The sequence below is a fragment of the Desmodus rotundus genome, chromosome 12 (genome assembly GCF_022682495.2).
Source record: "Desmodus rotundus isolate HL8 chromosome 12, HLdesRot8A.1, whole genome shotgun sequence".
NCBI classification, from domain to species: Eukaryota; Metazoa; Chordata; class Mammalia; order Chiroptera; family Phyllostomidae; genus Desmodus; species Desmodus rotundus.
Window position 1 is genome coordinate 93,203,723 of NC_071398.1, and position 16,795 is coordinate 93,220,517.

A 16,795-nucleotide genomic window follows, 5' to 3' on the forward strand; every position below is an offset into this window, starting at 1 on the left:
AAACTGTTCATTCAGGTCTTAAGCTAGAACATCATTTTATAAAGAAAGAATAATCAAAAATTAGTTTTATAAACTGAGTGGCTCTAATTACGTCATCTAGATGTGAAGAAATTATAGCTATCACTATTCTCAGTCATCATTTTAATTTTTCAAAATCAAACATATTTCTAGGGCTTTTTCCCCCTTCATTCCAAAAAAAGCAGGCAGGTCAGTGACAGCGCCTTCGTTAGCGGCAGGATGACCTCACACTGCAGGTGCTCAGCTGCTGAGGTCAGCGTGTCGGGCTGATCAGTTAAAAGCAGTCCGAATCCCCGAGCAGAGTGCGGTATCACTCTCTTGTCTACCACGTACCAAAGGCCAATGGAACACGTACATTCTATCTGTGTGTACGCATGTGTTACATGTATCATATCTCACACACCATGTAGACACATGCATACCTTCGTGTATATATGTGCATGCCTGCTACATATGTGTACACGTGCGAATGTATGTGTATCCTTTGGCACCCATTTCCCCTCCCCTTTCCCTCTCCAAGTCTCAGTAATTTACATTTAAAGTCTCCTTTAATTAAGTCATTATTTGTATTTTGTTATCTAGTTTCATCTTCCTGCAAGAATCATAATGCTCTACCATTACACGTTTCTCTGCCTTTACTTTTGGTTCCCTATTTCTGCCTCAGACGAACTGCCTCTTTAACCCCTATTGCCACTCTAGTAAGAATGACAGGGAAGGAAAGGCACAAACAAAAGGCGCACAGACAGGAACGGGCTAAGGGTCTGACTGTGAAGACTGACAGACCACAGACTTCCACCCTGCCCTGTGCAAACCACACACTGACAACCCTACGGTCTTCTCACCACGGCCCGCACAATGCCTCACCAGTAAATGTCATCTGTAATTGACCTTAGAATAGCACATAACGCGCTGAAATTCCTTTACTTGTTGTTCCTCAGAATAATTCTAAGAAACAGGTCGTGATTTCTGCAACCTGTTCCAAGAGGTACGACGATGAACAGTGAGTCTAAGTGACGAGAGAGACTACAGCTCGGTCACAGGCGGGCAGAGCCACTGCAGAGAGCCGCCCGCAGTGGCTCTCCCCACAGGGGCAGGCGGGACGGCAGAGGAATACACTACGGTACAGGGCAGCCGTTCTCCCGCTGTGGCCCTGAACAGCACCGGTGTCCTGGGGAGAAAACGGAATAAGGGCGTTCTTTCCCAAGCAACAGAAAAAGCTCATGTGGATAATTTTCTCAAGTGTGAGCTTTCATTTTAAAATATATCAGTACTTAAACATACTTAAGAATATTTAAAAATAAACCTTAAAGAAGCCTAATGGTTTCAAATTTAGATCAATAATAACATTTTTAAAATCCAAATATGATGTTATTCCATTACTCAACACTTCAAACAATAAGCTATAATTTATTAATAAATCAACAATTTATTTATATATTAACATTATAATATTTTCATTAATTTATTACTTATTAAGAAATTAATCAACTTTATTCATTTCTAGATATCCTTTTAAAATTTATTATTTGAGAAAGGGTGGGGATTTGTAATTCCACTTATTTACGCATTCACTGGCTGCTTCTTGTATGTGCCTGACTGGGGATCAAACCTCAACCTTGGTGTATGGGGATGAGCCTCTAACCAACCGAGCTACCTGGCCAGGGCTGCAAGGAGTCTTTTTGACAAGTAGGCGTTACTACTGGTAATTCCCTTCCAGGCCTGTTTTATGTCTCCCAGCCTTGGTGTAGCTGCTTCTCTGACTCTTCAGTCCATTCCTTGCCTGGTCAGCCTGTCATACTCTTATTTATTTACTCTTTTAAACCCAAATTTAAATTGGTTTTTTGGTGTGATTTAACTTACTCCCCCCACCCTGCCCCGTACTGTTCTTTTCCTCATAGCTCTCATCACATGTAACATAGTATGCACTGGTGTTTAATGCCCTTCTCACCACCCGATGTGAGGCAGATTTGCTGCAGGCGGGGTTGGTAGGGGAGACAGGGCCTTTATCTCCTTTCAGCTTATCCCCAGAGCTTAGAACAATGCCTGGCATTAGTAGGTGCTTAATACATGATAGATGAATGATACATGAGTGAAAGACATATTTCACCTAGCGAACCTTTGAAAGTATTTAGACTTAGAAGTACTTTGGAGTAACTGCAGGACAGGGGGCCATGCCCACCCATCCCCGGATGCCAGAGCCCAGCACAGTGAGATGAGAACACAAAGGGATTTATCTCAGGCCGGCGTGGCTTTAAGAAACTACCGGAAGCCCAGAATGACCTGCCAAGGGAAGAGAGTCATTTCATCGTCTGCCCAATTAGGACGACGTGAAACAGGCGGGATCCTAATCATAGGTGGGAGCCACAGAAGTGGCCTCTCAGAGGACCTTTCCCTGTCCGTGAGCCCGCAGCCACGTGCCAAGCCACCGCGGCCCGGGGAATTCAGCGTCTGAGGCAGAGAAGGAAGGACTGGTGAACTCTCCCTCTCCTCCAACACTAGGGAGTTCCCTGAGAAGCTGGGGAAGTTTGAATAAAGGATTCACCCTTTAGCCACTCATTCAAGTTAGAAAGTAGCTGAAGTCATGCCCACGTGGAAAATCCCTCATTGGTTAGGGACAGCCTCAGAGAGGCTGAAGGAGTTTTGAGACTGGTAAATCGGATCACAACGTCTTGTAGTCACGGTCCAGCACTGCACTTAATGAACGATGATATTAGGATGACCACGTGAAAATGCTGTTTGTAAGTCAAAAGCAATGAAATATCAGCGATGATGAAATGAATAATAAGAAAGACTCAAACAGTGAATAAAGGGTTGGACTAGATAATTTTAAAGGCCTCTTCCAGTTCTGGAATTCCATGAGGCTATAATCCAAACAAAAATAAGAAAATCAATCGATTTCATTGCTTGATCACTTGGTCAAACTATGGTCCTCCTATTTTCTACTAACACAGCACTCACTCCGTCCTTGTCCTCCTTGGGAGTAACAGTACTTGTGATTTACTCATATGTCGGATGTCTCTGCTTCTCATCCCGGTGCCTGTAAGCTCCGTGGAGGCAGGGACTGTACCTGCCTCGTTCACTGCTGTGGCACCACCGCAAAGCACGGTAAGTGCTTAATAAATCTTTGTGGAATAAACACAAACAAGTGGCTTGAAACAGGTAGAGGTGGACTCCTGAAGGGTCTGTGTGAGTTTCCAAATTTAGTATCAACAAAAATTGGTTTTGTTTCTAAAAAGCTAGGATAATATATCTTTCTAGTTGTGAATCAACCAAATAGTCTATTTTGTGAATTTTGAAGAATACAGACAGCATGGTTTCTCCCTACCCCTTACAAAAGTAATTGTGTAAGGGATGCTGACTTTAACATAGATACAGAAATCAGGGTGAGGGCCACTACGAAACTCCAAAACCATAAATGCCCGATTTTCTGAAAATCAAAGGACACAAAAATAAGCTAACTACATATAATAAAAAGTTACTTGCACATCCGTTTTCTTTCTTACCAAACCAATAAACAGAAACCCTGTTAACACCTATCTTCTCCAAACAGAAAACCCCTCAGCAGCAGCGGGGCTGAGGTTCACACGAGACTCTAGGTGCGCTTCCTCTCTTGAACAGGTGACCAGAACACAGCTTTTTCCAACCGCACCCCAGTTTCTTTCAAGGCCTCCCCACAAACCGGATCCCCGTTCTGACACCGGGGTCTTCCCACTGCGGTCTTCACAGAGCTCATTTTCCAAAAGGAACTCCTTGTGTATAACCGGAATGACAAACACCGAAGTCACTCCTTTAGAAATTCTAACATTTACATAGTTTTATTTGTATCTAACAGGGCCACAAAACATACCCGTGTATACATACACACTTCTCTTCTGATAAAAAGGCATTACAAAGATTAGAAAATCCATCAGTCGTGGGGTCTAGAAAAGGCACACAGCGAAGGTGACAATTACGGCAGCCACGTATCAGCTTTACCTTGTTCTCCCCGCTGGCTGAGTAGGCGGCACTCCCTTACCTGAAATGGCAACCGGCAGGGAGGAAGCATTCAGGGGGGCAGGCAAAAGAAAAAACCTGCCACCTTCTCACTCCTCAGGCTCTCCTATGAATAGGACCACATTTCAAAGGAAAATCAGGAAAACTTAGGTGGAAAAATAAAGGCAAATCTTTTTCGAGCTTTATTCCATCGTATGCGTAAGAACACTCCACAGGAGCAAATGCAACACTTCTATTTCTATGAAAAATTCATTAATAAACATCAAATGCAACCAAAAGCATGTTTGGGGCAGGGTTGTGTATTAGTGGGTAATATCTTTGAATGTGCTCATAGGGCTAAGGACGTGTCTGTGATGCCGGCTCTCCTCATTTAAAAAGAGAGCTAATGGTACTCGAGTGAAGACTTCAAAAGCTCATTTTCATCAGTGGCGTTACACGCATGCACACACACACACAATTATTTGTTAGGCTTGTTGATTTCCTATTAAACTATTCTGGTATCACAACTGAAGGACTATTAGTTATTTGTCCACTTTTGCCAAAATAAGTCGTTAGCCATTTGTTTTTGCCTTAGGTTTTTTTTTTTTTGAATTTTTAAAAATTCTATTGTAATTTTTCCATTACCAACAATCCCCTCATACCCTCTTCCACCTCCACCCACCCACCTGCCCCCTCAATCACCACACTGTTGTCTGTGTCCATGAATTTGTTCTTTTTAAACATTTTTGCTGCATCCCTTCACCCCTTATCCCCACCCCCAGAGCTGTCAGCCCGTTCTCTATGAGTCTGTCTCTATTTTGCCGGTTACTTTATTCTGTTCCTTAGATTCCACGTATGAGTGAAATCATATGGTACGTGTCTTTCCCTGACTGGCTGATTTCACTGAGCATAATGTTCTCCAGGTCCATTGATGCTGTCACAAAGGGTAAGATTTCCTTCTTTTTTATGGCCAGGTAGTATTCCATTGTGCTCAACATCACAAATGATTACAGAAATGCAAATTAAAACCACAATGAGATACCACCTCACACCTGTCAGAATGGTCTTCATCAATAAACAACAAACAACGATTGGCAAGGATGTGGAGAAAGAGGAACCCTTTGGCTCTGCTGCTGGGAACGCAGACTGGTGCAGCCACAGTGCAAAAGAGTATGGCATTAACTCAAAAAGATTAAAAGTGGGACTGCCTTATGACCCAGTGATTCCACTTCTGGAGACTGACCCGAAGAAACCCGAAACACCAGTTCCAAAGAACATACGCCCCAGTGTTCACCGCAGTGTTGTTTACGATCGCCAAGACGTGGAAGCAGCCCTAGTGTCCATGGCTGGGTGGCTGTTTTGCCTAGTCTGAAAGAGCATTTGCAACTGTGAGAGACTGTCCCCATTAACACCTACTTAGGAAAGCACAGGTGTCATGGCACAGTCATCTCTGCCAGACCACCAATGTACAAGACCACAGACACGAACTACACGATCAGAAATACGACTGCCCACTGCGGGGAAAGTCCCCCTTGCTTAATTGCCATCACTTTCTTACCATTAACTGAAGCGAGCTAAAACCCAGCACACTCCGAGAGACAAGTCCTGAGGAATGCTTTAAACATAGAAAACCCTCACAGAAGTGCCCTAGAGCACAGAGTTCTAAAATAGACATTACTTCGCCCGCTTACAGACGAGGACAAGGAGACACAGATGGATTTGAACTAGTCACTTGCCCAAGGCCCCACCCCAGCTGGCCCCGGAGTGCTTTCTCTTAACCACGACGGTGCATGAAACCAAACTGCACCAAAATTACATGTAAGTGCCCTTTGGGGGCTATTGTTTTTCCTCTTCACCACAGCTTTCGCTCTTTCCAAATTTTCTGTTTCATTCATTTTGTAAAAGAGCTTGCGCATTGCTCCAGATTAGTCCATTGGCAGCCGGGCCCTCGTCTTCAGTGTATACGTCACAAACCACGTGTCTGTTAGGACAACAAACTGAACTTTCAGAAGGACATTCCACTGGTGATTTTTCTTTCATTTCAGCAACTGGAGGTGCCTGTGGTTCCAGAATCTGAGAGGCAGCTTCTCTCTGAAAATGATCACTTGCAGTGATAATGCACAAGGTTTTCTTAACATCTGCGCCCTAGGATATGGGAGGTGGACACAGAGGGAGTTCATCCTTTTGTTTTTCCTGTGTAGGTGGAAGAGAATAAGGAAGGGAAGGGGAAGGGAGGTGTGTTTTGAGGAAGAAATCTGATGTAAGTGAGTGGGAGGGGCCTCTCCCTCACCTCTGTTTTTCCTCTTCCATGTTTAACCTACTTAATGTTAAATAGGCCAAGGAAGTTAATCAGACCTTATCCTTTATATAGAGATAAAAAGTATTGCAAATGTATATTCAGTCTTTGGTATGTAAATATTCTGTAGTATTTCTCTGTAAGAATATTATCCCTTAGTTAAACATTTAAAATGATGTTCCTGATTTTTTTTAAATAGAAAATCCACTGCCCAAAGGAAAACTTAAATTCTTAAGCAAGGGGAAATTTAATCTGTGGTCCTTCTACCCATTACTACTGAACCATAAAAATAAGAATCTTTTTCAATTATATTTGAGGCTCCAAGAGGGCAATCCTGCCCCATTTTATAACATTAGTCTCATTATATTTTCATTTACAATGTTACATTTCAAAGTACATTTCCCTACTTTTTGAGAAGGGTTACTTTTGAAAGTTCCTATGTATGACATGAGATTTTCTTTTCTTTTTTAAAAGTTGAGATAAATGATCCTCCAATCTGTTAAAGCCAAGTTTAAAACACGTGGATGTGAAAAAAACAACTCCATGAATCATCATTTTTAGTTCTAGAACACATCAGTAAATATGAAAAATAACTTTCAAGAGGTAAAGACTTCCTTCTAAATTTCAGCATGCACAGTAAAAAAAAATATTATAGTTAACAAAAAAAAGTTCTATGTCATGAGAAACAAATAAGATATTCTCCCAGAAAAGGCATAAGCAGTGGTAGAAAGGGCACAGGGCTATGGAACAAGACACGTGGTCAACTCGCGATCGGTCCCTGAACGGTGCTCCCGCAAAGCAAGCACAGCGTGGTCAAGCAACACAAACACTGCACGCGAGAGCCAATTCGCCGTTTGCTTTGAAAACAAGCCCAATGTTCCTGTTCCCTACAAGGGATAACATCTTTTCTCTTAGCAGTAAACACATCAAATTTATTACTGCTGAAGCTAAGGACAAAAAATATTACCACCAGTGAAAAACTCGAAAATCCTGTATGAGAGGTTTGTTTCAGTGATAGTAGTGATATAATTCCAATAAAAAAAGGATTTCATTTTCAGCATATTCAAGACTAAGATTATGTAACTGTAGAGTATCCCTTTAACATACTTTCCATGGTGGTTACTACTAACAGACAAATCTGTCCAGCGTATAGTAAAATCAGTGTATGGCTTGGCTATTTGAACTAGTTTAAACTAGATAATATACTTAACATGCTAATCTTAAAATGTCACATTCATAGGAAACAAAAGTAAGTGAAAAATAGCTATACTTCAAGGACGTTTATCTAATATTTGACTGATCTTCCATGGGTGACAAAATTGAGAGAGGAAAGAGACTAGTAAATCCGCTAAGGAAATGGTCCCTGGTGGCTGGGGCGGACTCCTAACTCACACTCCTCCATCTCTCAGGGGCCGTCCAGAGAAATGAGGGCAGGGCCGTCTGGGTGAGGGAGCGGCAGGCATCCCTTTCCCCCTCCAGTCGGGGAATAAATGCAATGGTTTGCACCTCACTGACCAAAGAAGACCAAGCCACAACACTAATTTAAATACATGGTTTTGTCCTTAGAGATGTTTAGGCATGAATTTGTAAAATATGGTTATTATGGACCATTCTTTATCTTGCACCATCAGTTCCTGCATAATTGCAATTGTCACCTACAAACCATCGAAAATTTCCTAAAACTTTTGTGATGCACATTTTAAGTTCTACAAATTCAGGGGTGTCCAACCTTTTGGCGTCTCTGGGCCACATTGGAAGAAGAGTTGTCTTGGGCCACACATTAAATACACAAACATTAATGAAAACTGATGAGCAAAGAAAAGGTTTTAACTAAATTTGCGATTTTGTGTTGGGCCACATTCATAGACGTTCTGGGCAGCAGGCGGCCCATGGTCTGGACACCCCCGTTACACCATTCCCCATGCAAGTAACATAAAATTAAAAATAATACGATTAATTGAAAAATGTTAATAAATATTATGTTCAATGTTTATTCGGACTCGATATTGATTGAGTGCTATTAAGTGCCAAAATATGGTCCTTGTAAAAAAGTTCTCTAATGCCTGAAACCGCATCTTCGGTAAACAGAATTTCATTCATCACAGTTTTCCCTATGACTGCCAATAGCAACAGAAAAGCTTATCCACTATTCCTTTTATACGGTATTTTTCAAGGAGATGAGTGCACTTTTTTTTTAACATTAAATAACAGTAAAACAGATAACCTTGCTAATGCATTAATTTTCGTTAAGGGTATAGGAACCCAGGAGGCCAGAAGTCTGGCTCTGCTGCTCAGCACTGTGAGGTCACAGTAGCAAGTGCAAGGGCAGAGTGGGGACTGCAGGGCCAGGTGACCAGGTTCAAAGACCAGCTGTGTCATTTACCACCTGCATGGTCTTGGAGAAGCATTGCCTCAGTTTCATTAAATATTTAAAAACAAACGAACAGGGATAATAATAGTATCTAGCTCACAGGATTAAGAGAGTAAATATTTGCAAAGTGCTTAGGACAGTACCTGGCACAAACCACTATATAAGCATTTGTTGAGTAAAATGAAATACAAACAGTGTTCTGTGTGTTTGGGGGAAGGGAGCACTGTAAAAAGGAGGGGGCGGGCAGAAGAAAATGAGAACAATTTCTGTATTTCCACCCTGACTTGACATGGTCTTCTCTCCCTCAAAAAGCTTACATCTTTGCTAGAAATATCTTTATGATTTCTTCATCTACCAGGACTCACAAGCTATTATCACTTCAGATTCTCTAGCATCTTTTTCTTTTCCTTCCCTTTATAGAAAAGTTTCATTCTTTTACCAGGAGACACTTTTAAAAAATAAATCCTTACCCCAGGATATGTTTATTGATTTTAGAGAGAGGATGGGGGGAGACAGGAGCGAGGGAGGGAGAGAGACAAGACAGACAGACATTGCTCAGTTGCCTTCAGCACTGGGGATCGAACCTGCAACCTTTTGGTATACAGGATAACGTTCCAACCAATGGAACCACCCGGCAGGGCCCAGGGAACAGTTTTAACGTGTCGATTGCGTGGTCCAGAGTACATCCTACTGCCTTACGTGGGAAAGTCTGTAACTTTGTCAAAAAGTATTCCTCTTACCAAGAGGACCATTCAGGCTTCTGTCCCATCCACAGAAGATACTTGACATAAGACACTACATACCCTGTACTACAGTGACAGATGCCTTGATAAGACGATGTTGACATAAATTACCCAAGGAGAGCGCAAACAAAATGCCTTTGTGAAACAATTTCTCAGTAGGTACGAAGAGCAATGGCTTGAAGAATCTTGGGTGTACATTCTAAGCAGCAACATTAAAACAAAATAACACATCACTTAGGTTCCTCATATGGGCTAGGATTTGCCCGATCTTTTTAACTTATCCGATCAAACGGCTCTGAGAAAAGATTCATAGCCACTTGCTGATCACACGGTCACAAAGTGGCACGTGACGGGCTAGGGCTGCATTTTAGCGTTCAACAACATTCATGCTTTTCCATCCACAAAGGACTCTGGTAACTTAAGGCAATTCAGTCAACCAAGACTTATTGAATGTATAAAAATGCTGGTCTGAATATTGCTGGAGATAAGCTGTCATATTATAGTGATAGCAAGAAGTACATCCAAAGTGGCTGAAGGAAAGGGTGTTGAATTTCATCCAATCAATTTCTCGGTGTGCACTTCCTTTCTGATTACATTTTTACTATCTCTGACTTTTTTTGTAATGTAAGGAGTTACTTTTGCCAAAAATCTGGCCTCGCAACAATGTTTGTCATGATCTATTAAATTATGCATAATTAGTACTTAAAGTCTGAAATTGCAGCACCCTAATTAAAAATTAGAGGGTGTTTTAAAATGTTCATACACTAACTGGTTGGAACTCAAGATAATCTTTTCTAACATTCACCTCTCTGCAAAACTGTCAGAGAACAGGAAACTAACATGTAATGAGCAGCTACAATGTGCCAGGACTCTGCTGGGGAACTTAATTTTCTTATCTTATTTTTACAACTTTGTAGTAACTACCATGCTGATTTTACACCCGCAGAAGGCTGTTTTCTTAAATCACACATTACATTATCAAAGTAATACATGTGCATTGTGGACAAATATCAACCATACTTAAAATTCAATAAGCTAATAAAAAATAGCAGCCCCATCACCCACCCTACTAAAGGTTTTCCTCTTTTAATTTTTAGCCTTTTCTTTTGGGATTGACAATATTTACCTCAACGTTTCTAAATAAAACCCACTGGTATAAAGGTGTTATCTAGAAATGCTGAGATTAAATTGGGAAGGCCCTGAGGTCTTCCACCCTCCTGACCCGGTCTGGACTGGCTGCTCTCTCAGCCGGCTACACGCTGTCACTCTGGGATTTCCCTTCACGGTAATCGGGGGGTTCCCTCTGACGTCTTCTCGGCCTTCCCAGTCTACCCCTTCGTGTACTGGACAGATACTTTAGCTCGGAGTGCAACTGCACTTCAGAAATCACGTCCCCGTGGAACTCTAAGGCCACTCACTGCCCCATGGTCTTGACTTCTAGTATTACTGTGAAGAATTCAGAGGTCCCTCTTATTCAAATCCTGTATGGAAAATGTTTTATTCCGCTTTAAGTCCTTGAAAAATCTCAGGAGGCTCTCCCCGTCACAGATGTTCTGAAATTGCCCAGTGATGTTCCTTGAAGTGGCCATGTCTTTCCTCACTGCGATGGGCGCTTAAGAGACCCTTTTAAACTGGCAACTCATCACCTGCAATGATGGGACATTTTCTTTTCAGGTCTTCGCCAAATGTCCCTTAACTAGTGAGACTTTCCCTTATCATCTCATATAAAATAATATTCCTCTGCCCCCTTCTCCACCCACGTACTCCCTAGATCCTTTGCCTTCCCTCATTTTCCTCCACGGCCGCTGGTCACTACATGACATATTGCCAAGTTTATTTCCGTCAGTCTGCTCCTCCCAGAACGTAAGCTCCACGAAGGCAGGTGCTTCTGTCTGTGCTGCTGCCAACAGTATCGCGAACACTTCGTTCGCACAGGCCGGAGCAGGGTGTGTGGCACGTACAAGGAACTTGAAAAATGTATGTTTGACGAGTGACAGGACTGACTCCAAAGAGCAAGGTAACTTGCTCCGTCAGTCACTCTGTAGGACTTGGAATCAGGGACGAAAGTCGGTTGGGGCGAGGAAGAAAGGGACATGAGGTCTCGCAGCTGCCTGTCCCGGGTTTAGGCCATTCTTAAACCAGACGTCGCCGATCAGTGATGGAGATTTGTGCTAAGTGATGGGGAAGCACCGTAATGAAGTGGATTTGAAGTCATACAGACCTGGGCTTGAATTCTGGTTCTGCCACGTACTTGGCATCAGTACTCTGCCTATACATGAGGGTACTGCCTGCGGCTGCTTCACGGGACCACTGCCAGCACAGAGTTTGTACGGCGTACCAATTACTTAAGAATCTACTGTATTGGAAAAAGTAACCAAGTGTGTTAGTTTCCTGGGGAGACGCTGTAGCAAACTATGACAAAGCGAGTGGCTTAAAAACAATAGAAATTTCTCTCCCCTGGTTTTCTGGCCGCCAGAAGTCCAAAATTAAGGTGTAGGCCAAATGCACCGCCCCCGAAGGCTGTAGGGGAGAACCCTTCCTTGCTTCTTCCGGCTTCTGCGAGCTTCGGGCATTCCCTGGCCTGTGTCCACACAGCTCCAGTCTTGCTTCTGCCTCACAAGGCTTTCTCCTCTGTGCCTGCGTCTTTCCTTCCTGTCTCTTGTAAGGACACTCGGCGCTGGATTTGCAACCCACTGAGATAAACCAGGATGGTCTCATCTTGGGATCCTTAATTTAATTACTTCTGCAAAGACCCTTTTTCCAAATAAGGGCACAGTCACATGTTCTGGAAATCAGGAAGTGACATACCTTTTTTAGAGGCCATCATCAATCAACTGCACCAGGAATGTATTTTGTCCTTCCTATTGGATTTGGTATTGTATTGCCTTATTGAATTTGCTGTACTGTCTTTCTAGCTACAAGAATCAACAAGGTTGCCTTCCTGTCAAGTATGCCTTTGGATTCAGCAACAGACTACGCATGCTGTTAGGATTTACAGTCTCCATGGTATTTTAGGATTTTCTGGTATCTAGTTTCTAATTTAAAAATATTTTATAGCCTTAAGAATGCTCCTTCTAATTTAAAGGGATACTAGAATATAGTGTGCCTTAAGAAAGCTATTTAAGAGGCCCTCATTAACAGCAACTAAACTTGGACATATAAAAATACTAGAACTTTAAGTTTGGTTTTTGTTTAATTCAAAATAGAGATGAAACATAAGGTCTTTACGATACTCATAAGATAGCATCTTAGTTACACTATAGGGATAATGGTATGCTTTTGATTGTCCCTAAAAAGGAAGAACCATCACTTAAAATATGAGACCAAAAATCCGTAGGAAACAAGGCAAAATAAGGAAAATGGAGAAAAAGAGGGTTATAGTGAGGAAAATAGAATTTTATTAGATATTTTTTCTGAGGCATAAACTTTTGGTATAATCAGCAATTCTGAAATAGCATGGCATTATTAACAATAAAGCAGAAATAGTATCCAATAATTTTGAAAAGCAACTATATTCTAAAGGATGACTTCATGGAATCTAATAACATTTCTTCTGAAAACCCATTCATGAATCTCAACAATTAACAAAAAATAAGAGGGAGGTAAATTTCTGCTAATGAAATTTTTAATCCATTCTTACTCCCTGATAGCACTGATACAACATAGCTTTGTCTGATCTATGGTTCACCATTTCTAACGTGGAAAATGCATAAACCAGCCTTTTGCATGGGCATGAGATTCCACAAGATGAGTTTTCTTTAAATTGCCTTGTCAATGAAAAGTGACAATAGTACTGTGATGGACAAAACGTTGGTGTCCCTCCGAAATTCATGTGTTAAAACGATAGGACGGTATTAGGAGGTGGGGCCTGCAGGATATACCATATATTGCCATGTATGCTGCGCACCCACGTTTTTCGGCCCAAACATTCAAGGGGAAAAAAATCTTTCATTTTAATTTTTTAATTCAATTATTTATTTATTTATATTTAGAAACAAAACCAATGATCATATCCCAGGGTTCTATTTTGCATATGGATATCGTTATTGTTTTCTGGCCTTACACCTTTAATACATAGCATAAATAAAAGAATTAAAAACATTTATATAGGTTCAGATTAGTAACAGCCATATATAATGTGCATCCTCATTTTTCCCTCAAAAATTTGCGCATTATACATGGCAAAATACGGTAATCAGGTCAAGAGGGTGGCACTCACAAGACTGGGGTGAGCGCCCTTACCAAAAGGACCCCAGAGGGCTCCCAAGCCTCCTTTCGGTTGTGGGAGGCAGTGTGAAAGCAGGCAGAGGGCCCTCGGCAGGCACCAAATCTTGGACGCCCAGCCTCCGGAACTGTGAGAAATAAACGCTGGTTAAGTCCCCAGTCCGCGGTGTTCTGTTATGGCAGCCTGAACCAAGACAAGTGCGATACCCGAATGTATCATTTAGGCACAAATACAACAGAGCCGCTAAAGTCATTACTAAGGCTTGGGAAAGATTATAAGTATCATTCCTAAAAGCTCATCTTTTACCGGTAACACCCTATGCTCTATCTCTGATGTCAATATTAGAAGAGGCCAAATTTTCTCCCAACTTCTGTTCTACATGCGGTTTCTTTTGGGGAGCCTTATCTACCATTTGAGAACCGTCTGGCTTTTAGTGGCTACTCCAGAGCTATTTCACCTAGTTGTTACGTGCACATCCAATGGTATTCTGCTTTTAAATGTATCTCTCTCTCTGCTTACTCTCACTCACGTACTAGTTCACTGGCTCCCTCACTGGCCTGCCTGGTTCCTCAGACATACACCTACCTACTTCTGTACCATTCCTACTTTTAAAATTAATTACGGAAGACTTGTTTGAATACGTTTTTGACTCTTTAGATGTCACCACACTGACTAAAGAGGAAAAAAATCTAAGTGGCCTTTAAGTGGAAAAAAATAAACCGAGATAAAACGATCATCTTTATTAGCCATGCTCTTTCTAATTCAGTCTTTTATTTCCTCATATCCTATGCATTCATGTAGTGTTTACTCTTTTCTACCTTGAATTTTTCCTGCCACTCTACTCTCTAGTGTTAGAAAGAACACGCCAAACTCAGACAAAATATGATCCGCAAGCAGAAAGAAAACAGTGAAACGGATGGTAATTTCCTGTTGTGCTACATTAAAAACCAATTAAAATGAGAAAAAAAGTTGCCGTGCAAATTTCTGAAGGAAATAAAAATAGTCTGTGATTTCAGAGAAAAGCAGCAATCGAGACGACCCAGTGAGCACAAGAGCTTCCCTTCTGAAGCACTGACAGATACCGCAGGGATCGGAGGGCAGGTGGGTGGGCGCTGGGGTCACAGCAAACACGCTTCATCCCTGGAGGCAGCTCCAGTCTGTTCTGGGCACAAACGCAACTAGATTTTCCACCAACTGGTTTATAAATCTTTGTGTTTGAAACATAAAGGAAAAAGGCTTTGGTAAAAGCTTAGCCAATCCTGAACAGCAGGGAGAAGGGGCAGAGAGAGAGACAGGAAAGGAGGCAGGGAGGGAAGACACATGACTAAAGTAAGTAATGTTTAGCTCATTTTATCTAAATCATGTATTTTTCCTTTTGGAAAAGGTTCTATGGCAGCCAAGGGCCTAGATCAAGCCTTAGCAATAAATCTCAAGATGCTTTATAAACATCTCCACCTCCGTGTTCCTACCTCCGTTGCGTAACAGACTGGTGAACTATGCCTGTACTTTGGAAAAAAGGTTATTTGCTAAACTATGCAAATAAAAATGAAAACAACCCCCCCCCCCCAAAAAAACCCAAAACCCCAAACAAACAAGTCCAGTCCTGACATTCAGTGACGGGATGCTTCCTAAAACATCATACTGCCTGTTTACTTCCTGGGCTGGTTTAAACCTGTCCAAGCAAAACGAGAAACAGTGACACCTCCTCTGCTGTATCACCGGTTCCGCGACACATCGTCACAGGCACAGCATTTATGAGCCACAGAAAACTTGTTCCCCAGCATGACTGCAGCTAAGTTTTATTTAACAAAGAGCCGGGGAGAAGAAAGTATCCTTTTAACATCCCTGAAAAATGCAGTAGAGGCTACTTTTCTAATCTATTAGATTAGAATCACCTAACATAAAAATGTCAACAAGTTCTGTTGAGTCAGATCCAATTTCTCTGCGGCAGAGAAATAAAAAACTAAGCTGTGTTAATGGCCAACTTAATATCCTGCTAGAAACGAATGACTGGAGAGTGAGAAGAAGCCTGGCTAATTTCTAAAGCAGTCTCTCTTAGCAATGGGAAAGCCATGGTTGGCGTCAATGCAACAGACGCTTCCAGTTACTTCTCTTGGATTTTAGCTCGTTGTGTCCCTGTTTTTGAGGCACATCAGGAAGAGTGGAAATGTACCTTCAATTCAGGCAGGTTTCGTCTTCTCTCTCTGTCTCTCTCCTTCCTTATTATAGTTACTAGTATTATTGCCATTATTATTAAGAATATTAACTCATTCACTGGACTGAAAATTGAAAGGTTAAAGAGTATCATATAATGAACAGTTAATCTCCCTCCCCCTCTGATGCACCAGGTCTCCAGTTTTCTCCTGGGAGGCCATCACTGCTAAAGGGTTCTTCTTCACAGTCCTAGTGTTACCCACACACTGATATACATACGGCATTTCCTACACAAGTCACAGGACAACACACATACATATTTCTGCACCTGCTTTCCCCGCCCCCTTAATAATGTATCCTGGACAGTGTTTCACATTACTAAGCGTGAAGCTACTTTCTTTCTGATAGGTGCACAGTAGCCCATTACGAAGACGTAACAGGATTTACTTAAATAACTTCCTACGGATGGATGTTTGGGTTATCTGCTCGTGTGTTATTTATGAGCACGGGCGTGATGACTGAGTAAATCTGCAGTGTGAATTCTTAGACGCAGGCTGCTCCTGGCACAAAGAGGATGGACGGCTTTGCCAAAATGCCCTCTTCAGAAGCAATTGAACATAAAATGGACCAATGTTCCAAAACAAACATTTTTGTATTTGCTAATCTCATGGGTAAAAATCAGTAGCTCATTATGGTTTTAATACGCTTTTATTAATTATAAATAGGGTACACAATCTTTTTCTTGTAGTTAAAAGGCATTTAAATTTTCTTTCCTGCGAAATGAATATGCCTTTGCCTATTTTAAAGTTTTCATATGTTAACAAAGTAATGGATGTGCACAGTTTAGAGTCGACTTATTCAAGACTTGTTTAAAAAATAAAAACAGCAGCAATCCCCAGTCCTCTTCTCCTGACATGTTCCTTCCCCAGAAATAAGCACTTCGCTCTGTCTCAGCCAACTCCTCTGGAGGTCAGCACCAAGTCTTAAGATGGGAGCTACACTCTTCCCTCCCCCAC

At 41.7% G+C, this 16,795-nt stretch overlaps 1 protein-coding gene across 7 annotated transcripts in view; it reads right to left on the minus strand.

Moving 5' to 3' along the window:
* RASAL2 (RAS protein activator like 2) overlaps positions 1 to 16,795 on the minus strand; it is a 270,409-nt gene that overhangs the window by 107,149 nt on the left and 146,465 nt on the right. The gene's annotated exons all lie outside the window — the stretch shown is intronic.